General features: G+C 48.8%; 1 protein-coding gene across 1 annotated transcript in view; it reads left to right on the top strand.

Annotated features, from left to right (window-relative positions):
• Nucleotides 1-6,794: 6,794 nt before the first annotated feature.
• The window catches only part of LOC119402389 (basic proline-rich protein), a 77,772-nt gene continuing 62,530 nt past the window's right edge, over nt 6,795-22,036 (top strand). Inside the window, exon 1 of the mRNA XM_049418621.1 lies at nt 6,795-6,974. The gene's annotated coding sequence lies outside the window, so the exon portion shown is untranslated. The remainder of the gene's footprint in view (nt 6,975-22,036) is intronic.

The following is a 22,036-nucleotide window of genomic DNA, read 5'->3' as shown; positions in this document are numbered from 1 at the left end:
CGTGTTATGCCGATTCCTCTGACAGAGGGATCAACCATCTTTTATTGCGATAGCAATTATATGGACAGTCTTGACGGGTTTTTTACGTCGCCGTCGCCGTTGCCGTTGCCGTCATGTCCTTCCGGTATGAAGTCCAAATCGATAAAATCCCCCCGCGCATCATACGTTCGACCGCGGCTAAAAGCGCGCGAGCGGGGACGACGAACGCGGCTGAAGCAGAGATCAAACGAGCCGTCCCGTTTCCGTCGCTCGCAGGGTGCGTGCGATAACATCACCCCGCTTGGGAGGCCTGCCGGCGAAGCAGACAGGAAATGCCAAGCCCTTCTTTAACGAGCATGAAAAAAGACGCGAATACGCGAGGGGGGGGGGGGGAGTGTCGCGCGAGGAGAAACTTTGAACTTTGAATCTAAGAGCGCGGTCGCGATCGCTGGCGCGCGCGCAATCTCGAAAGCCATCACAGCGGGCGGCTCGTATACTTTTCTACGTGCTGCGCTCTCATCGCGAAGTGACTATGCGGAGAGCATCGCTCCCTGGAGCGCCCGTATTCTCATACACCAGCGTTTTGTAGTTACGCGAAATCGCATACAAAACAGCTGCCAGCCTCACTTCAATTTGTTGCTATCGCATTCATTGCTTCGCCTTTGCGGTGAAACTGTGACTTTTTTTTTCTTTGCCATCGGTTAGTGTATATTTTACAACGTCATATCCGTGACAGAAATACGTCAGTGGAGCCGTGGTGGACCCCGGCATAAAACACTTTCGTGTTAAAAACTGTAAGAAAACGTTCCGCCGCCGGGAATCGCGCCCAGTGCTCTATCGACTAAGCTTACGAGACAGATGCACGACACTCCCCAAACGCGCCTTATATCTCTCACACATTCTATATCCCACAGTGCTCTCTGTTGGCGAGGCTAGACGGGCCGGGGCGGTGCCACCGTCTGTGAACGGTGCAGTGAAGTAATGCGGCATGACACTTACTTGCGCCGATAGAGAACGATTCGGCAACGCGGCAGTTAAAAAATGGCCACCGAAATTATGCGCCGGAGCGCAATCTCGGAGGCCATGGTTAAAGCGTCTCGATACCAGTGAAAAACACTGAGACTTGGCCCTCCCTGATGGAGAACGCTGCGCACGCCTACGCTAACACTTCACGCGCGTTTGTTTTCTTGCTTCTGTCGAGGATCCGAACTTCAGAAAATCGCGGTTCACAAATACAGGTTCTGCAGTGCGCAGACAGGTGCGCACTCGCATCTTTAAAATATTAGCATGCTCCCTCATTCGCTCGTTAACGCATCGGCCAGTTAGGCAACGTAACACTTTCCACCGCTGAGCGGAATCTTGCACACCACTTCAGCGGAGCATCGCACGTAACGTTTGACGTGTTGCACTGTGCAATCCCACGGAAGGCCACCCGTGATTCGGGTGCAGAGACGGGACAATACGTTTTGGGCAGAGAAAAGTACAGGTATACCATACCTGTTCGCAATCTTGAGCTTCTGGAGCAATGGTTTTGCTACTCATGTCAACACCGAGCTTGGGTAGCCGGCCTTTGAAAGTCGCTCAATCTGATTCTCAAAACTTCACTCCATCTTGCGAAAACACGACCTCTTGTACCCCAAACAAGTGTCTTGACCACTGGTTCTACACACCCACGCTGGTGCCCGACGCGCCGGGCACCAGACGCTGACGTACGCTGGGAAGAAAATGAAATTCGCCGTGAGGATGCCTCACAAAAAACAACGTTCTTGGGTAGGATGCATCCTACAATAAAACGCTACACTTGCGCATCGCTTAGACAATTTTAGCAAGCACGCGCAATTTAGAATGCACTAAGGTGTGCGTGCTAAAGCAAATGGTAGTTTTGGCACGTGAGATACAAAAATTTCGTATTTATGTTGCCATTCTTCATCACTCTGACAGGAAGCTCTTCTCCGCCGACAAGCAGTCGGTGCCGCTGCTATTCGGTACCCGTTAGCGCGATATATCGTGTTTGGCGAACACTACGAACGCGGCGTAAATAGAGGAGAGGACGAGGTGCCGTGTTTGGCTTCGGGGGCGATGTGCTTCCGAACGCAGAGAGTATTATACCAGAAGCCGCCCGCCATACACACGAGAACACGTGACGCAAGAGCGTGCGTGTATAGAGCCCTCAACTCGACGACCTCGTCCAAACATCCAGGAATAGCGCGCGCTCTATCAAAAACCTCGCGGTGGTCGTAACTCATCCGCAACGAACTGCCGGGAGCTCCAGACAAGCTTTTCTCCACTTCATAAGTCTCGGCGAGTTACAGCCCAACCGCGTGGGCCGCCATTCCGACGAGAGTTGGCAAACACCTGGACTTGGGAGAGTTGGCTTGTCTCAGGAGATTAAACATACAGAGCTGCCTACATACAGAGAGAATATGAAAGAATGGCACGGAGGCCAACAACAGTTTAGCTCGTTTCGGATAACATGGCTTGTTAGGTGAGTTGGTTCATTATAACCGAAAAAGAGAAACGACAAAAACGAAGGCAGTGAGGAACAACCAGAAAGGACAAACAGCGCTTGTCCTATCTGGTTCTTCTAATTCGCTGTCTTCGGTTTCATGACTGGTTTCATGAGTTTGGTTTATCCACACTGCTACCCCACACGTGAGGAGGGAAACGGGGTTGGTTGAAGACAGAGAAGCCGATGAGTGTAGGTAAAGACGATCGCTTCATACAGACGCCTTCAAGTATTTCTGTAGGGCTTGGATGGATGTGCAGACGAGGTGTGAGGCCGGGCTCCCAAGATTTTACTTCAGTGTGTGTGTGTGTGTGTGTGTGTGTGTGTGTGTGTGTGTGTGTGTGTGTGTGTGTGTGTGTGTGTGTGTGTGTGTGTGTGTGTGTGTGTGTGTGTGTGTGTGTGTGTGTGTGTGTGTGTGTGTGTGTGTGTGTGCGCGTGCGCGTGCGCGCGCGCCTTTTTCCGCCACAAATTGGCCATTCTCGTTTTTAATAGCGATTTATTAATACCGATTTCGTAAAGTTGACACGTCATGACACAAGTGCATGGCGAAACATAAATAACAGGTCATAATACGAAAATCATGACATGGAATGACATGAGTGCGTAGTGAACATGAATGACAGCTTATGACCTGAATATCATTCTGTATACACCGTGGCATACATGACATGGTCTTGGTGCTCTCGCGGCCGTTTCATTTTGGTATTGCATAGGTCTACTACAAACATAAATGACAGATCATGACACTAATATCATGCCATGCATGTCGTACGTGAACGTCGTGATATACAAAGCAAGGCCTTGCTGCTCTCGTGGTCCTTTCATTAGCATGCTACAGTCAAACCCGACATATATTTAACTCGGATAAATCGAATTGCAGTCAAACCCGCATGCATCGAACTCGCGAAGAAACGGCAATTAGTTCGATATATCGTATAATTCAATAGCACCGTATTTTCGGTGCATATGTTGGCTTCACGACCCTGCTTAGGAATAATGCAAGGAAGGCGGCTGCGTGGCAATACGCGGAGATCTCCCGCGGAGGTTTGTGGTTGCGGATTCGGGTTATATGCATGAGCGGGTTCTGCGCGAGAAAGTACAGTATCGATATTAGTAGCGCATCAACATCTTCGTACGCAGTTCTGCGTACTCGTCGGGCGCAGAAGCCTCTCGTCTACCATAGCCCTAATGTCGGCCTTATTCTTCGATATCGTACTCGGTGTGCTCCTTGGTATGCTGTACGCAGCGGCGATGAGAGACTTCTTTTTTCAGCGTTCGACTGTGTTGATCATCGCCGGCTTTGCGGAGAACAGCAGCTTCTTGCGTTTCGCGGCAGCCATCGCGCTAACAAAGGTAGCGGAGAATCGCGGGGAAGCGAACGGCGACAGCGCACGACTGGCCGATTGGCATTGACGAGGAATCATGGGTGAAAACACGCGATGGCAAGCGGTATTTTCTGCTCGCTCCATGTGGCGCCCTCACCGCTCGCTCTCCTAAGTGCATGCGGGAAAGCCCCATTTCGTGCAGAAAAGCAAACTTTTGAGGGAAAGCAAACTTCTAGGGGCTTCCCAGTGTATGAAATATTCCGGCTACTTTTGTTCAATGTAGCCGCAGACTTTCCTATGCATTGACGTTAAAGCACTGTCGTACTTGAAAATAGTTTGACATACAGAATGCAGTAAAACCCGCCTATCTTGAACTCGGGTAAATCGAATTATCCTTTATATCGAGCTATTTTCGAACATGATCATGCTTTAACGTAAATGCGAAGGAAAATCTGCAGCTAAATCAAACAAAAATAGCCGGAACACTTCATACATCGAACCTGGGACAGCGAAGCATCCTACGAGGGTGGCTTTCCCTGACAAAGTTTTGGGTTTTTCTGATGGAAGGGGCCTTTTCTCATGCATTTTGGAGAGCGAGCGGTGCGATTAGGAGGGCGCCGCGTGGTGCGAATAGAAACTACCGCTTGCCATCATGAGCTTTCTTCCATGATTCCTCGTTATCACGCCCGTAGGCCCGTCGTGCGTGGTCGTTGGGGTCGCCGTTCGCCTCTCCACGATTCTACGCCCTCTTTGTTAACCCGATGGCTGCCGTGAAACGGAAGAATTTGCTGTTCCCCGCGAAGCCAGCGATAATCAACACAGTCGAATGTGTGGAACAGAAGTCTGACGTGGCCACTGCATAAAGCATCCCAAGGAGCGCACCGATTACGATACTGCAGAACAAGGCCGACATTACGACCAAGGCAGACTAGAAGCTTCAGGCGCCTGACCAGCACGCAATGCTGCGTGTAAGATGTTGAGAAGCTGTTTAAATCAATACGGTATTTTTCGTGTATAACCAGCTCCTCCATATAACACGATCCACCAAATACAAACCGCGGAAAACAAAACAAGAAAAGATTCCCGCGTAGTCCCGTGAAGTCGGCTTTCTTGCATTACCGCGAAGCAATGCCGTGAAGCCAACTTGCGCGCCAAAATTCTCACCGAAAATAAGGGGGATTTTTTACAAACCCTTTATCTAATATCTAATTATACGATATGCCTAACTAACAGCCGATTCTTCCTCTTTTGTGAGTTCTATGTATACGCGTTTGATTGTAGATATATAGAAAGTGAATTCACCCCGTCCACGTAGGACAGAAGCCCCCACGAACACAGAGTCACGTAAGTTGTCTCAGCCAGGAGCGCTCCAGAAGAAGAGGGAATGCGCGCTAAAAGCATCTCCCTTCAACGCAAAGGATGAATCGAAGTAGGAAGGGGGATCCGCGCATACAGAAGGGAAAAAGACCACAGGCACCTAAGCACACACACCGAGCGACAAAGCGATTGCGGAGACCACCGATAGAACGAGGGGTGAAATCATCGAAAGAGTAGGGGAAGCACACCACAAAAGCCGCCCCCCGATTCAGCTGCCGGCGAGCGCTCCACTCGTACGCAGAGCGCAGGAGCCCGCCCTCTGACAAACGACGACAAATTGTGGACGGGGGAGCACGCGGCGGTAAGCCGGCGACGGGTACTACCCCCCTCGGCGATATGTATACAGCGCGAGAAGCCCTCTCGTGGTGGAAAGCGGACGGGACGCCGCGGAGCGGCGTACGTCCTCCCCTTCCACTCTTTTCAATCCCTCGCTCCACCTATACAAACTACTCACTTTTCGTTTGCTGTAGCTCTAATGTTTTCAATTCCTCTTTCACTTACTCACTCTCATTTTACTTAGCTATTGATCGAACTATTACTATTACGTGTGTTATACACAGTACGGATCCATGTAAGCTACAGAATGGAATCCCTTTCTCTTCAATCTTTTATTTATTTTTTTCGCTGTTGTTTTTACCGCTCTTTGTATTTTTATTTCTCCATCCATGCATACTATGTACCTTCCTAAACCATCTTCCGCTTCTATTATTCTATCCACGTATGCTACTCGTTTTTACTAGGCGCATAGTAAAAAAGAAAACCACAGTTCTAAGCACCGGATAACTACTACAAGTCCTTCCACGTACTGCTCCTCCTCTTTATCCTCCAGTTCAAAATCGGGATGTATGTTTGTTCCCCTAACGTTTTGCTCGACGTCTCCCTTGCGAACTTGCATTCCTCTTACTACTAGTCTGCCTCTTATAACTACTACACCTACTCCAAGCCACTCATAGCGCACGCAGAAACACGGGAAAAATAAAAGCAGGAGAAAGCGAAAGTATCGTCGGGCGCTCGGCAGCTGCTGGCGACGGAAAAGTCGCAAAAGAGAAGAACCCGTCCCTTGCATCGGAGATCCGAACCCCTCTTCCCTTCCAGAAGCATTCCCATCGGATCGGAGAGAAGGGAACCGCGTCGACGCCGCTCGGGATTCAAGCCCCTGTATGCCGCGAAACCGAGCGCCTCAACTACTCCGGAGTTCTCACTACGCGTCCTCGACTCGGGGTTCCTCCCCTGGGGGCGAGATTAAGAGAGAGGGTGAGAACAGGAGGCCGAAGGAGGGTAGCGAGGAAAGAGAAAAAAAAGAGCGCCTTCCCGGCGTCGAGAGTACATAACGCGGCCCACGGGGGCGTCCAACCAGATTGGACCGGTTTGCACGACGCGCGGACTCTCACAGCAGCGACGCCGCTGCGACCGAGAGGGGGGAAGAAAACGAGAAGGCATAAATGCAAACAAAAACAAAAGTGCGATACGAGTACTGGTGGCAGCAGCAGTAGACGACGGCACGGTTGCGACGACGCGCGGCCGACAGGGGCGACGCCGCTAGGCGGCGCCAGAGGTCACCCCGCTTTGCTTCCTCTCGCTATCTACTCCCGCTTTCCACTCATATTTTTTCTTCTCTCCTCTTCTTCCTCCAACTGCGTCTTCTCGCTCCATCCGATTCACGCCCCCGGATCGCTGGCAGCAGGCCGGGAGATCTCTTCAGCGCTTCCCGACCAGCGAAGAAGAACGACGGTGCCATCGCGAAGAAGAAACTCTTGGGATTCGTGTACGCCGTGCCCGGGCCAGTGGTGAGTGGACTGTGTCTCCTTCAGTTGCCGTTTGAGAACCTGGCAAACAAGGGCCACAAAGACACGACGGCGTTAACGCTCCGTTTCATTCCGGTCCCTGAGGTCCGAAGATGCGGAGCATAGCGGGGTTCGGCCGTCTACCGCACCGCGATCGCGAACACGGTCTCGTGCCGGTCTCTCCAGACTCTTGCGTCGTGGGACGTATTACTGGTCAGTGGCGCTAGAGTCTCGACGAATTGAACGGGGGTTTCATTTGCTCATTCACTCATTTTGTTAATGATGCGAAGCCACTACTAATACTTAATCCAAGCTGCGGTTTGTCTTCACCATCAATAAAAAAAATTAAAATGTTTCATTAGCATCGTGATCGCCGCTGGAGCCTTCAAGTGGTTGATGCCAGCAAGCTACACAGTTTGCCACTGGAAAGTGAGTCGAATTCCATTCGCGCGATATGACAGTCGAAATTACTTAGGTTGCGAAGACAGTACCAAAGAAACTGTCACCACCTATAGCGCATGCGCAGTGCTCATTTCCTTCTTTATCCTTAATGTATGCAACGAATCAAGCGAGGAATCTTGGCATTCTTTCTTTTTTGTCTTTTTCTTCGAGCACGACACCTCTGAACTATTTCGCACATACATAACAGTTAGATCACAAATGCAACTACTCCATTCTCGCACTAATGCAATGCACTCTTCACTAACGTGGCTGTTACGAATACGCCGTCATACTTTGCTATGAGGCTACCATTTATCAAGCATCCACTTAAACTTTTTCAAAACGTTGACGTCTCACCATGCTTATTGGAAGACAATAACTTAACAGTATATGACAGCATACGCTTTATTCTTTAGTTCTTGCATGCGGCGACGTTATTTGGGTTCAAAACGTCATAACTTCGTTACTCGGTATTTCTTATCCACTTCAAAGCATGTTGACAGTTAAAATCACAGCAAGGTAACATTAGGCACGCTTTTAAGAACAGAACGTCCCATGTACATAATTATCGCCAAACCTGCGCACAGCTGAAAAAAATCACAGCATATCCACGGAGTGAATGATGATGAGTGGGCGAAGCTGCGGAGGTTCATCGGTAAACCGTGAATCTTCCGTGAATTCTGCCCAGTACATCATCACCGACGTGAGATCGGGTGCGTTTATACTAAAGGTTCGATGAGAGTTATGACGACTTGCAGCTCACTTTAATTTTACATGTAAGCTGTGAATTTTCATTGTTTAGAAAACTATTGCTTTAGAAAACATCTGGCGTCTTTCGTTAAGCAGCTGGCGTCTTTTCGTTTTGCTTTAGAAACATCTGGCGTCTTTTCGTTTTGCTTTTAGAAAACATCTGGCGTCTTTCGTTGGTTTATTTCATCAATCAACGGCGTTTTGAACAAACAAACGCACAGGATAAATCTCACCAGGCACTACCTTGGAGGTAAACAATGGCTGCTAATGGGAATTAGAGAGAGAAGAAGTCGGCTTTTAGCTAACACTTACACTTCTACTTCTACTAACGTTTCCTACTGGAACATGCCAATGGCTGCTAATGGGGAATGAGAGACAGAAGAATTCGGCTTTTAGTTAACGCGCACGCCGCGAATTTTTTATTGTTCAACAACGCACAGGAGAAATCTCCCACCGGCACCACCTTGGAGGTCAAGATCTGGTATTAGCGTTAAGACTGGTTACGTAATACGACGGGGACGAACGGGTGCCGCCATAAGGAGCTTCGCCCCTAAAATTGCGTAATGCGGTGGCACACACAACGGAAAGTTGACATCCAAGGGAGTGGTGACAAACATTGTCTTTGCATTAACACAGTGGAACGATGCACATATATTGCCAATATTGCAGACCTTACTCGTCTGACGTTGGGATCCTCTATCGCAATTGAAGCTAGCTACTCCTTAGCAAAGTAAAGCTGGTGCTATGTGGGCAAGGCGACGTCTTTTTCAGCTGACAGCGACATCTGAGAAGGAAGAAGATAAACCTTTCGCGCGCGCTCGCGCATATCTTTCGGAAGAGCAGCCGCATCCCGAAACAGATCCCTGCTCGTACGTTAAGATTATCGCAAGACAAAATTTAAGACGTGTATCAGAGTGTGGTGTGCGTTACTGCATGCACTGTCGGAATCACACTTGTTCAGAGCGGTCGAGTGCATGACTGCGGACGCTGGTGTCGTCTGCAGCTGCCACCACGCGTTAGCTACAAGCTTTTATTCACGCTTGAATTATGGCACAAGGACCTATCATGTGGTATGACTATGTTTGGTACCATTACGTGGTCTGTCTCTGCATATTTATGAAAAAAAAAACACGGCAGCTGAAGCGGCCAACTGGGCGCTCTAGACAAGTGTGATTCAGACTATACACCGGTTTATAACTTGTGCCCGGTTAATATTAGTCTTTGCCAAGTTCCATTAATAACGTCCAGCGATGCGGAAGCTACGCAAGAAGTTCGGTAGGCAAAAATGAACCATGCCGCGTGTTTCGTGCTCAGCTTTCGCGATTGCAAGCGCTCTTGTGAGCCGAGCACGTGTCTGCGCTTGAGGCAGCCACGACGGACCGCAAATTTAAAAAAAAAGAAAGAAAGAAAAGGAAGACGGGAAAGGAAAACAACAACATGCTGGTTTTTCGCAAACAATGTGCTGCCAACTGCACAACGCACCTTCTTTCAAAAGGAATGGCACTTCATCTTGACGTGCTACTCAGTTTAATGAGAGAAAGAAAGCTGGTAATATTGCGTGAGTTGGTTGAAGTTCACATCGATGACACAACGCGTTGCAAGACGAGGGACAAGAAGAGGGGTGCACATCAGCGCATGTCCTTTGCAACGCGCTATTTCGACGAAGTGGGCCTGCGCCTGATTTTGGGTAAAGTCACTGAAGATATAAGGCACCTCTACAAGAACACACGCTAGGCTCAACAGCGCTGCACGCGTAATGTACGATACGCAGTACACGTCTTTGACTCTTGCCTCTAATAACATCGTTTTAATCTAAGAACGCCCTTTTGCTTTGATCTAAAGGACCCCTAAACCACTCCGAGTTCAAAGACGATATTGTGGTTTCTTTCTCGCCTTCACTACCTTTCCCACAGGCGATGTCTCCTCCTCACCTATTTCTTCATAAAACACGTGGACAACGTCAGCACTAAGCGTTGAGCATATCAGGATTTAGCGCTTTTAGGTCACACGCTGTTAGCTCCGCTTGCGCAGTCGAAAACGCACAAAATGAAGTGACATCTGCTGACCACGCACGGTAGTCATGCCAGACGAGGCAGAACGGACGTGCGACTGCATAGCAAATCAGGGTGGGAGGCGACTGACATCTCTCGTATATGGACTAATGGATAACTTATTTCCTGATGACGTCACGTGAACTGAGTGTTGGCGTCACGAACTTTGCCGAAAAGATGGGAATCGCCTGGAGAGAATAACGCGCTATTGCTTTCTATTTTCAGAGGTTGTTTAGGAGCCATTTAACAGGGGGAGGAAGGAAAGGCAGGGAGGACCCTACTCAGGGTAGTAAGGGATGAATGAATTAAAAGAAAGAAAGAAGAGGGAGGAAGTTACTATCAGGGTACATGTGCGACTGCACGCCTATAAGCGATCGCTTATAAAGCGGCCGATGTTAAAAACTGTTTCCCGCGTCGCTTTGCCGGCCTGCGACGCGTAATGCCACAATATAAGGACCCTATCTTCCGAAAACGGTCTGTTGTCTAGTTTGTTCAGCGCATTGCGTAGAACGTTGCGTTCGGTCACAGATCGATCTAAAAACGCAGTATATTGTATCGTTTCGTCACTGTTGCACAAGTCACATCCGGAGGTGCCTGCCATTCCTATGCGAAAGGACTAAGCTTTCGTGAAAGCCGCTCCTCACCCGGCCTTCAACAGCACAAGCAAAACGCCAAGGTGGTGAAATCAATCCGAAATCCTTCACTACGCGGCGTGCCTGATAATGATTTCGCAGGTCTGGCACGTAAAATCCTAACATTTGTTTTTATTTTTTCGATCCTTGGAAAAAGGACTGCAATGGAAAAGGAGTTTGCAGGAGGGAAGCAGCCTGTCGCTTTGTTTCGTTACATCAGGCTGGGAGATGAAAAGTCCACGTCATCGTGTTCGTCAATGTGTGCGTATGCGAGTGTTTCAATCCACCCAGTCTGGATAGCGTGCTGCATCCCGCCGCTGAAATGAAGTTCACGCAGATAACGCCAGCGCGTGGCTCCCACCATGCGCCTCGGGGCTTTTCCTTTTATTATTAGATGCGTTTTACGCGAAAACGCTGCGTGCACTTTGACGATAACCAAACGTGGCCACGGTGAAGCCCGCGGGCATCACGCGATATTGCGCGTCCACGCTTAGACGCAGCCGCTCATTTTCCCACGCTGGAAATGAGGGAATCGGATGCGAAGGGGATACGAACAGAGTGGGATCCAGATTGGTGATTCACTGCTCGGAAACAACGCGCCGCCATCCATTTCCTCGTGTTGCCACCTGTAGAGAGTGCCTGTGCGACTGCGTGAGCACTTAGTGAGTGGTCCTCGTGCGAGTGGGCGAGTATGTTAGTGAGAAAATGGATGAGTCACCCTGTGAGTGCTTAGGGAATGAACACGGTTTGAAGTGAGAGGTTTGATTAGATAAGTGAGTGAATCACATTACTAATTAGCGAAAAAAAGGACTCACTCACTCACTCACTCACTCACTCACTCACTCACTCACTCACTCGCTCGCTCGCTCGCTCTTAAAAATGCGAGTTTGGCTAGTTGGTGCGAACGGACTTCAGAAATAATTAGCGCAAAAGAAGAAAAGACAAAGGACAAGGTGAAGAAAACAGACAGTACGCGGCGCGTTTGTTTCCTTCACCTTTTCCTTTGTCTTTTTTTTGCCCGTTAATTAGTTATGCCTGAAGTCCGTTCGCACCAACTAGCGCAACTCGCACCGCTATGACTGAGTGAGTGAGTGAGTGAGTGAGTGAGTGAGTGAGTGAGTGAGTGAGTGAGTGAGTGAGTGAGTGAGTGAGTGAGTGAGTGAGTGAGTGAGTGAGTGAGTGAGTGAGTGAGTGAGTGAGTGAGTGAGTGAGTGAGTGAGTGAGTGAGTGAGTGAGTGAGTGAGTGAGTGAGTGAGTGAGTGAGTGAGTGAGTGAGTGAGTGAGTGAGTGAGTGAGTGAGTAAGTGAGTGAGTGAGTGAGTGAGTGAGTGAGTGAGTGAGTGAGTGAGTGAGTGAGTGAGTGAGTGAGTGAGTGAGTGAGTGAGTGAGTGAGTGAGTGAGTGAGTGAGTGAGTGAGTGAGTGAGTGAGTGAGTGAGTGAGTGAGTGAGTGACCAGATAGCAACCAATGCGCCAAAGCAACTACTTTGTTGAGCTGATAAACTAGGCAATATAGAGGAAGCGTTGAACTAGGAATAGGCGAAGGAGTGAGAGGGAATCTTGGTTGAGAGGGTAAGTAGCTAGCTAGTCGGTAGAGCGGCGAATGTGTTGCGGACGATTACGCGAAATATGGAGACAGTGTGTATTTGCGAACGCTGAGTGGCTAACTGAGTGAGAGGTCGAGTAGAGTGAGTTAGCGGAACAGTGAGCGGTGAGTGTTTGTATAAGCGACGAGTCAGCTGAAATGTGCGATTCGGACACCGAGGAAGTCAACAGCGTTATTGTATTGAGATGCCAGGGAGGCTAACCGGAGGAACTCTCCGGTTGGCTACCCTGTACTTGGGAAAGGGAAAGTTGATGCGAAAGAATGAAAGAGGAGGGGAGAGAGCCTAACGTCCTCGCTGAACTACTAGTTTTGGGGGTAGTCGCGCTGTGACGTACTCGGATGTACTGGACTCTCCACAACATGGAGCGCACAGTTATTGCTTTAAAAGACAGGGCGTGCAAACACAGACACAAGAAGGAAGACACTGCAGACATTCTTTTAGAATGAATACTTACCAACTAGCTCAGCTCTCTGTTATTCTAAATAGTTATTGCGCTCCGTGTTGTGGTGCGTCCAGTCTGTCTAACTGCGCCACAGCGCGATTACCCAGGACCGTGTATATAACCAAATGGCTCCTATTCCTGCTCTTCGAGCTGCTGGTTGTTTCGCTTAGATTTCTGTTTGTACAACGACACAGCGAAATTCAGGACAAGCTCAACGATGCACGAGCATCTCGAGTTATGATTATACCTGTGCGCCCGTGCCAAGAGATCCCGCGTAGTCAATGGGGTGACGTGCGCGGTCGAGGAAGATGTCTCCGTCGGACATCCTCTTCGGCGTCTCCAGAGCGTGCAAGTACACAACGCCGCTTCGAGAGCTGACCCCCTATAAGCTTTGACGCTGTCAGGCATGTGGGACAAGCGAGCCTTTTTTACTCGTGCTCCCCCGGGGCGTTCGCTGTCGGCATCGGATCACGATAATGGACGCAACGCGAGACGATGACGCGCTGTGCTCGACAACTTCCTCGTCTTCGTAAAAAGCTCGCGCGCGTGGCACTATGGCTTAACGGTTAACGGTGGACGAGCTGTTCGTGAAGAGGAAGTGCGTGTGATCGACGTGGTTGGTCTCGGTGCTCATGGTCGAGCGCTCCCTGTCTCGCCTGTCAAGCGCTTGTAGCGACGGACACCATTAAGAAACAACTAAATAAAAGATTCAAGCAGCAACAACTCAGCTTGTTTGCTTACATGCGAGAGTGTTATTGTAGTGAGATAAAATGCTGACTATACGTTGCTGTTATGAGAGCAGACAGTTTACATTAGCCGGAGTTAACCGACGCTAATCAAGACGTATTACTCGGTAAATGTTGGCCTCGTACGGTGTTGCTGTACGGTGGCTAGCAATAAGCTGACGGCAGCCAAAGTTAGCGATAAAAACTGTCAGTCCAGTCAGCCGATTCTCAGGAGGAGAAAGCCCATGCTCCTACGAGACACTCAATAAAATTAGGAGCCCTCCCCCTATATGGAAGAAGTTGAATTTGATGGCGCAAATGCTCGAGGACAAGCGCACACTCGCAACTAAATTTCCTCCAAGAGCTCTGCTTCAAAACTCTCAAGCATGCGCACAAGGAAAGTAAAATAACATAATCTCTAGAAACACAACTTAATCAAATCCTGTCAACCAGAAAGCTTCCGATAAATTCCAGAATGGTTGCCAGTCGGGCTTGTTGGTTCATGATCTTAAGGGTTGAATCGCGCAAACGAGACAGGGACAAAAGGAGCGCTCTGTGTGTTGTCGTCTCTTCTTTTGTCCCTGTCTCGTTTGCGCGATTCAACCCTTAAGCTCCGATAAATGGTCACAGAAAGAACACTGATGCAATGATCACCAAATTTCTGTGTGTACATAGCCTCAGCCAGTTCTGAGTATTTGCGCCATCAAATTGAACTTCAGCCATGTACCAACTAGCTCGACAGCAAACGCTACTACTCTATACGGAAAATGGGGGCGAGCGAAGATGGTGAGTGCCTCCCTGACCTACTACTCTTTCTTTCTTTCTTTCTTTCTTTCTTTCTTTCTTTCTTTCTTTCTTTCTTTCTTTCTTTCTTTCTTTCTCTCTTTCCTTCTTTCTTTCTCTATTTCTTTCTTTCCTTCTTTCAACCGTCTTGTCCAATTCTTTCAACCCTTTGCCCAATGTCCTTCCCAACTGTTTCCTTCCTCCATGCCGCGAACTGGACCTTCACCCACGTGCTTAGCAGCAGAACACTTCACTGCTGCGGGCAACAACGACGGTCATGCATTCATACCCTGGCAACAATTAAATGTGGCAACGTCAAATGACAAGCCACTTCGAAAAAATATTACATTTCCATATCTGAAACGGCTCATCGACGACTAAGCCCACGATCGAGAGAGCGTCAGTTGTTGGGAAACGGCGCATACAAATACGGCTGTGAAAGGCGCACCTTGGAGGGTCACATCTCTGTATGCTTGCCAGCGTACGACGCCTAAACCCGTGAGTTACAAAAGCCTCGCTTAGAAACAACTTGCAAGCTTGCGAGGACCGAACCCACGACCTGTGTCTCGCGTGTGTGATGCACCGTATACCAGTTGTGCTACGTCGGCGGCTGTTCACCCATCCAATTTCGCGGAATAAGACTTCTTCAATACCCCTACCATCTCCATACCCCAATTAAGTATATATTACCGCATAGTTCCAAGTGTCACGTTGAAGCATTCCCATTGTTCTCAACACAAAACCCTGTCTCGCTAGCTTATGTCGCGTTGCTTCTGAGCGTCTTCAAAAACTGTCACGTTAGCTTCAATGTACAATGTGTCCGTCGCAGCTGTTATCTCGCAAAAGAAATAAAATTCGCTTCTTCTTGGCTAGACAGGCGGCTGTTTCGTAAGCATGCCCCGAGGAAAACTAATTCCTTATTCCGCCATTTTCCTTTCACGTGTGATGCAATCTCTTGAAAAATCGCTTGCCTCCGGTCCTCGGCACGAGTTATATAATAAGGGTTACATAAGAACGCGAGTGCCTCGCGTGATAGATTTATCGTTCGTTTGTATCGCATATTATTCTCATTTACACTGCTCAAAAATGAATTATGCCCCCTGGGCGAAAAAATAACCACTCGCACGTCTTTGTTCTCTACTTCTGCAGAGGCATTTGCCACTGTGGGAGTTACGGTCTCGTTCCTTAAGAAACGGCCACAAAGTGTTCAACGTTTCGTTAGTCAAATGCGAGTCTGCATTGAATCAATGGGAGGTGACGTGTCTGGGGCCTTTCCCGCCATTACAATTGCGAAACCCCGTGCCGACTTTATGCATGCGTGTTTCAAGCTGTTTCTCGCGGCTGTCAAAATTCTGCCATCTCTCGCAATCGTAGGAGAAGCAATTGATCATCATGCAAATATGGACAGCTTACTTTTTTTATCATAATTGTTGGGGTTTAACGTCCCCAAACCGCGATACGATTATGAGGGACGCCGTACTGGAGGGCTCCGGAAATTTCGGCCGCCTGGGGTTCTTTAACGTTCACCTAAATCTAAGTACACGGGCCTCGAGCATTTTCGCCTCCATCGAAAATGCGGTCGCCGCGGCAGGGATTCGATCCCTCGACCTTCGGGGCGGCAGTTGAGCGCCAGAACCACTACACGGTCGTGGTGGGTTTACCTTTTTTTTTTCAGTAATACAGGAAATATGTTTGCAGAATGAGGGCGAAATTGAAGTCATGCTTCTCCGTATGCAGACGACTCGAACGCCAAAGCCATCTGCTCCATCTTTTGCTTCTTCTTCTGATGCGATTGTGCTGATCCATCCACCCCTCCCCGAAGGCTTTCTCCACCTAACGTGGTTTTGCACTGCCTCCAAGATCGGAGGCATCGCCTCTTTCTGCACGTCAGGTGGTTTTGCAGCACTGCCTCCGAGATCGGCCCGCGTTTGACCATGCAGCTATGTCACGCGATGACGTCCTAGTGTGCGTCACGCTATGTGACGTCATATTGAAGTCGCTATGACGTCATAATGACGTCACAAAATGCGGCGACGTGTGACGACATGATGACGTCATCGCAAGATAACTTTTTTTTAATCACTTCGTGTTTACGCCGACGACAACGTCGGTTAGTTTTCGTGCTCGGTGAGGCATCTAAGGCTTTTGTCTTAAAAATGCGCGAGCACTTTGACTTCGTTGCACGTCAAACAGTTACAGGTCGCCACAAATATCCTGAATTCCCCACTACGGCATGTCTCATATAGAAGCCGAAGTATTTTCACGAAATGGCACAGAATTTATTAGTAGCGTGGACGTGTATTAAAAATTTACGCAACCTGAATTTCGTTATTGTGCACGCCGTGTAGTGTTTGCGCGCGCACGCGCAAACGAATGAATGAGTGAATGAATGAATGAAGGCTGACGGAACGCTGTTAGATATCTTCAACGAAGTCATCAGGCATCGTTTATTTGCAATAATAAACTGAGATTGATTGATTGATTGATTGATTGATTGATTGATTGATTGATTGATTGATTGATTGATTGATTGATTGATTGATTGATTGATTGATTGATTGATTGATTGATTGATTGATTGATTGATATGAAATCTATGAACGAAGATTTTCCGCTTGATTTAAGTGTCGGAGCCGCTGTCCATGGCTTTCTGAAAAATTGTTTGTGATTCAAGAGAAATTGCTTGCCACATCGCTCCTTGAGCTATACCATGACAAAAAACGACTGCGGACGCTTCTTTATTTGCTTGTTGTTGGCAACCTCCCACGTAAGCGAGAGCGCACTGGAACCGAACCCATGACGTCCGAATCGCAGCGCCACTGTGGCGCTGCATACGGCTGTGCGAGTCTGAATAATGAGCCGATAGACAAATCACAGACGGCCCCTCTTCAGTTGACAGGCAAGGCCGTGAACTACAGACGGCGCCATAACAAAAAAAAAGGAACTCAAAATGAAAACATCCCTCGCCGCACTGCATGCACTTTCCCGCGCTCTTTTTTGCCCCGTTCTTTCGGTTAATCCCTAGCGAATTATTCACGAAGGTGCGCTAATTGCGTTGGGCGCGTTCGGTATTCAGCAAGCGCCGCTGTCCGTTGGCTCGGGCTCGCCAGCACGTAGCTGCATTTTACTGTGCCTTTTAACGTTAACGTCAGCGGTAAGATAATACTAAAAAGAAAATTCATCTTTACAAAAATCAGAGTGGGCGTTGATTGGAGATGAATCTGAATTTTTAATGAGCGCCCGTACGTCGGTACGAAAATTCCCCCTTTAATTCTATCGCGTCGAGCCGGCTCCACCCGTGATGCGAAAAAACGAAAAAAAAATTAACGAAGGCGTCGTGTCACTGCACCTTGGCGTGCACGTGACGCGAAACAGGATGAACGCGAATCTGAGAGGCGAGGGAGGAGTCCCCTCGCGGAGAGCTTTGTTGCATGCAGTATTGAGGTAAGCGTGGAGGCGTGATTCGCAGATTGCACCGTTCCCACGCCGGTGGTGGGGAAACCAGGGTTTTTGGCGCACAGAAGTTTTGCACCCGCTGCGTCATTACGTATACGCGTTCAGTCCCCGCTTGCAGGCGAGCGTGGTACCAATGCAAAGCGCCCCTCTCCCAAGCCGTACTCTTTGAAAGGGACGTCAGGGGTGACTCACACGAGGTGCACACAACGAGCACGATGGTCCGTTCATTTAAGTGCGTTATGGTCGTCCACCTCGGTTACGCATGACTTGCCGCAACTATGAGTTGCTACAGATTTAGTACCCGCTAAACGTCCGTAAAAAGCGTGCAGTGGGCTGCTAATCGAAGTCCAAACACCATGCTAGAGGAGAATGACATTGACCGCTGGTGTTTTTTGTGTTATCAATTAGAAACTCTTATACTGAGGCCTTATGTGCATCATAGCACACGACCAAAACTAAGGCGTTTGTGAAGCATTGTGACTATGTGTTGTCAAGAAGAGCGCGTAATTTTAAACGTGTACAAAACGAAGAGAAGGAACGCAGGACGAGCGCTGACTATCAACTTAAAGTTTATTGGAAAAAGTAACATTGATACATGGAACTTGCCTGCAACTACTCATGCGCATATCTATTCATGATAAAAAGCTTATGTTTCTTGATGACAGATAATGTGTATACACATATAGATGCTTCTTCTCATTGTGTGAGTGTTCCGGACACGTGATCATATATGCGCGTGAGCAGTTGCAAGCAGTTTCCATCTACAAACGTTACTTTTTCTAGTAAGCTTTCAGTTGATAGTGAACGCTCGTCCTGTGCTCTTCCTCTTCGTTTTGTCCGCGTTGAAAATCCCGCGCTTTTCTTCGCAACATGACTGATCACCATCTCGCCAAAATGTGCATCCTTCTGCAATGCCTCGTGAGCTAACGTTGTCATTAGAAAGGTGGAAGGAAGGAAGGAAGGAAACAGAAAAAGGAGAAGGCATGGAGGTTAACCAGAAACACTTCCGGTTGGCTACACTACACTTGGGGATCGGGGAAGGGGGATAGAAAGACGAGAAATAGAAGGGAGGAAAGAGAAAAAAATAAGAGAGAGAGAGAGAGAGAAGAGATGCAGTGCATTCACTACAGCGTGCGGGATTGCACCACAAGTCAGAGGCGTTCGCATAAGCCCGTCGTTCTCAAAAAACACAAGAGTGCTTTCACTGCCTTGTGGGCCGCCGAGAGATGTGGACGGTGCTGTAGTAGCACCTGCACGGAAATTGGCCTATCATCCAGTCGCCGCAGTGCGTTAGACAGTACTTGTCGCTCCGAGGAAAAACGAGGGCAGTGGCACAGCAGGTGTTCGATGTCTTCTTCGGTGCCGCAAACATCACACGCCGCGCTGTCCGTCATTCCGATTAACGTTGTATATGCCTTCGTAAACGCAACTCCCAACCAAAGGCGATAGAGAAGCGAAGCTTCGCGTCGATGAAGGCCGGATGGAGGTTGGAGTTGCAGTGAAGGGTTCAGTTGATGTAGTCTGGTATGTCTGATGCTTGGTGCGTTCCACTCCGTAAGTGTGAGACTGCGGGCCAGTTGTCGAATCTGCCTTGCAGCGTCTGTCCTTGAAAGCGGAATTGGGACAATGTTTGCTTCCTGGTGTGATGCGCGAGCAGCGTGATCGGCGGAATCATTTCCACTGATTCCACAGTGGCCAGGTAACCACTGGAAGTCAATATCGTGGCCTTTTTGAATTACGTGGTGGTGAAGTTTTACGGTTTCATACGTCAACTGTTCGTGGCATCCTCGTCGGAGAACTGACCGCAGGCACTGTAACGCCGGTTTTGAATCAGAGAACACAGCCCATTTACTTGGTCTTTCATTATCAATAAATTCTAGTGCGCTGCGCAGAGCCGCGAGTTCTGCCGCCGTAGACGTCGTCGCATGTGAAGTTTTAAGACGCAGAGTTATCCCTTGTGATGGTATAACCACCGCACCACCAGAACTGGACGACGTAGTCGAGCCATCCGTATAGATGTGGACGTGGTTACCGTAGTTTTCGTAGAGTAGGAGTAGGCTCAATTGTTTCAGTGCATGTGTCGGTAGGTCTGACTTCTTCCGCACTCCCGGAACCGTTAGGTGAACTCGTGGGCGGCTCAAGCACCACGGAGGGAACACTGGCTTTGACGCAGGTGCGTACCCCGCAGTAAATGACGAGCGATGTTTGCCGACAGTGGCACTATATGTCGTGCGGGGCCTTTCAGCAGCGAGGCTCGCCAGATGGTGGGAAGGGGTCCTGGCATAATGCCTGAGGTACGTACGCATTGTCTCGGTGATAATGTGTGTCGTGATTGAGTAGTCTTGCGCGATGGCAATGGTTTCAGCCGTTGACGCGCTGCGGGGTAACCCAAGGCTCAAGCCCAAGAGCTTGGGCTTGAATGCTCTGAATCGCGCGCAGGTTAGTCTTGCCGGTGTTCGATATTGCAGGCAAACTGTACCGTAGGAATCCAATAAACAGAACCCTGTACAGTTGTAACATAGATGATATCGGCACTCCCCATTTTTTTCCTGCAAGGAATCTGAACATGTGACATATAGCAGTCAGCCGCTTCTTCAAGTAGTTCACGTGTGGAGTCCAAGACAGGTTTCTGTCAATTATGACTCCCAAGAACCTGTGGCTTTCTGCTGAATGATATCAGGTCTCCGTTAATTGATATACCATAGGCAGACATTGGCTTCCTCGTGAATGCTACCACTGCACATTTCCCGCAAGACACTTCCAGGCCTTGTTTGCGAAGGTATCAGGACGTCATTGTGGCTGCCTTCTGAAGGCGTGCGCGAAGCTGAAGGCCGTGTCACACCTGAAGTCCAAATGCAGATGTCGTCAGCGTAGATAGAAAGCTTTACGGTGCTTGGTAGGCTTTCGACCAGTCCAATGAGGGTTAGATTGAAAAGCGTAGGGCTTAGAACTCCTCCTTGAGGGACTCCTCGGCTACTGTAATACTCAGTTGTCGGGCCATTCTCCGTGGTGACGTAGAACGACCTTCTCTGCAAGTAGCTGCACACCCACATATATACCTTGCCACCAAGACCTACTGTTTCTAATGCACTCAGGATGGCTTCATGGGAGACATTATCATAAGCCCCCTTGACGTCTAGAAACAGAGCAGCACACAGTCTCTTACAGGTCTTCTGGTGTTCGACATATGTCACCAGATCAACAACGTTGTCTGTTGGCGATCGGCCGCGCCTGAATCCGGCCATGGCATCTGGATAGATTTCATAGTGCTCCAAGTACCATTCCAGTCGTGTTAGAATCATTCTTTCCATTGTTTTTCCCACGCAACTGGCATTCTCCATACCTAATATGTGGGTGATTTCTGAAGAGTATCTGACATCGGGATCCCATCAATATATCGATACCGATCCCCAGAATGACTAAAATCTGGATGCCGATTCTGAAATGTAGTCACGGTTATGTTTCAATACACAGTGACCGCATGGGGTGCCTTACGAAAAAAATGCTTGAGTCCATTCATGTCTGTGTAGCCCACGGATACACTTATTAAGAAAATTTTTAAAAATATGGGACGAAGGCAGTCATGTGCGGGCCGCGTGTTTGAGACCATTGCTCTGTCTGTCCCCCGCATCTCCTGGCCCGCCCAGATCATTTTCTCTGTCTCCTAATATCAACTGGGATAGCGGCTGTCCCTCTTTGCTGTCTGATCCATCCTGCCTCTTAACGTTAATTTTATTATTTTCCTTCTATGGCAGTCTCCATGGTTCTCCTCGAGTTTAGTTGTTTATTCTACAAGTTTCTGCGCCCCGTACGTTAGTACTGGCAAAATGTAACGATGTTTTGTAGTCATGAAATGTTATCGGGTCACTAGGGACGTAAAGGTCACAGCGATCGAAGCGAAGCCAGCGGGATAAAAATTAGAGTGAACAGCGGTGTCAGGCTTCGTACACTGCTGTTTCAAGCGACGGTAGGACCAGTGCCGCTTCTTGTTCTACTAGCACGAAATTTTGACAACTGAGATTTTCGAGGCCAAACCATTACCGAAGCGCTGCTATGCGTGTTAAAACACCGCTTTTGAACTGCTAATGCGCTACAAATCGGTACAAATCACTCCTTCGAATTCCAGTTTAGTCGATTCGGTCTTGCAGCTGACAGCGAAGCAATAAAACAAAGAAAAGGAA

Source organism: Rhipicephalus sanguineus, chromosome 8 (genome assembly GCF_013339695.2).
Source record: "Rhipicephalus sanguineus isolate Rsan-2018 chromosome 8, BIME_Rsan_1.4, whole genome shotgun sequence".
Taxonomy (NCBI): Eukaryota; Metazoa; Arthropoda; class Arachnida; order Ixodida; family Ixodidae; genus Rhipicephalus; species Rhipicephalus sanguineus.
The sequence above is the reverse complement of the archived record's forward strand: the minus strand, read 5'-3'. Positions and strand labels throughout refer to the sequence as shown.